We start from the raw sequence: 1,867 nt of genomic DNA, 5'->3' as shown, positions 1-1,867 counted from the left end.
ACTGCAACCCTGCCAACCCAAATCAGCACCAGGCCCCCAGGTCAGGGCCCTGCTCTGCCAGCCCTGGCCCCAGCCACACCTGAGACCTGGCGGGTGCCACTGAAGTCGCTGTCTCCGGGGATTAGGGGAGAGCTGACCACCGGCGCCAGAGCACCTCCTCTTCCGTCCTGAGGGACAGCCCTGGGCATGTCCTTGGCAGCTCCACCTTAAGACCAGTGCCTGAGGCCCAGCTCTCTACCTACCTTCCCAGCCTCCACTGCCTCCTCCGCAGCAGGGGAGGCCGGGCCTCATCTGCCGGCCCCAGGGCTCCAGGCCACCCTCCCCACGTGGCCTCCTGCCTGTCTGTACTCCCTCTGGGAATCTCTCTGGGCTCCGGAACCCCTCCCCGGAAGGGGGTGCTCCTGGGCTTCCCTGGGTGACCACTGGAGCTCTCAGGCCCTCAGGGAAGCGAGTCCACACCCCAGCGCTCACCCACCTGGCGGGTCAGCCTTCAGACTGCTCTGGATTAAGGAATTAGGGAGGTTAATAAAACTAAAATGCTCACAGACACTGGTCCATAAATTCCCATTAAGCTGCCTTGTCCAACCTGGTCTGTAATAGTTTAACTTCTGTATTAAATAATTAAAACCCTATTTTCAATTTCTGTGAGCAATTGTTTTCCTTAATGATCTTCCTGGAGAAGCCAGTAATTTTATATATTGTAAAGATGATTAAATGGCATCGTTATCCCATATCTCTGGAATAGAGCTCAGCAACTTCAAGCCTAGCCATCTGTATTCAATTAAGATTCCCCTGCATTAAGACGCACCCGGCCCCATGCCGTCACAAGCCTCTGTGCCCTCATTTTATTATGACGATGATGAAGAGAGAAACAACGGCCTTAATTATCCTGTTTCCAACCGTGAGATCCATTTGCAATATGTCTTCACCCCTGAAAGAGAAGCAGCCATGGTCCCTCGGAAGGGCAAGCCAGGCAGGCTGCAGCCAGCGGCCACTGCCAACCCTCGTCCCAGGGCCCAGGGAGAGAGCACACAGGCACTGGGCCCCACCCGAGGCCACCCTCCTGGGTGGAGCTGGGGGCTCAGCGTGAACCCAGGGTCTCCACGGCCCCTGGTCCCCTGGGGCCGCCTGACCTGAGTCCACTGGTGACCCCCAGGCCCCCGAGTGTCCTGAGGCGCAGCCCTGCTCACCCACCGCAAGTCCTCCCGGGATGACGCCCCTGCTTCTGGGATCTGCCCCGAGTCCCGGGAGCCCAGCTCCTCTGTCAGGGTGATTCAGGGGACGTGCCCACCTCGCCCCTCAATCACACCAGCACTGCGGCCAATCTAATCTAATCGTTTGACATTTTTATCACAATTCACCCAGGCCAGAGAGAAATGACTCGATTAATTCCGCCACACAGTTGGCTAATGGGCGGGATGGAGCTGATGGGACCCCTTCAATGTTCTTATTACGGATTCTCATTCTTTGTGACAGGAGGCAAGAGATGGTGTTAAGGTAACAAGGTGGACACACTGTCCTCTCTAGTGCTCCTGGTCCTCCCTCTCCCTGGGCACCTGCTCTGAGCCAGGCCCAGGCTGAGGAACACTGGGGTAGGGAGGGGAGGGGCGGGGGCTCAGACATCCAGCAGAGACCAGGTGGACCCTGCCTGGACACAGGCCTCTGGGCTCTGCTCTTTGTGCTCAGGACTGTCCCCCAAGAGCATAGACTGTGGGGGCCACTCAAAGCGCTGAGCAGCAGGCCGCCAGGCTATCGGGGCGGGTGAACGTTTCAGATGGCTCGGGGGACTTTTCCTGGGGAGCCCAGCCCTGCATGTCCTGCCACCCTGGACGAACTTGGACACCCACCCCCAAACCCTGGTGCCCCA

Source organism: Urocitellus parryii, chromosome 5 (genome assembly GCF_045843805.1).
Source record: "Urocitellus parryii isolate mUroPar1 chromosome 5, mUroPar1.hap1, whole genome shotgun sequence".
Lineage (NCBI taxonomy): Eukaryota > Metazoa > Chordata > Mammalia > Rodentia > Sciuridae > Urocitellus > Urocitellus parryii.
The sequence above is the reverse complement of the archived record's forward strand: the minus strand, read 5'-3'. Positions refer to the sequence as shown.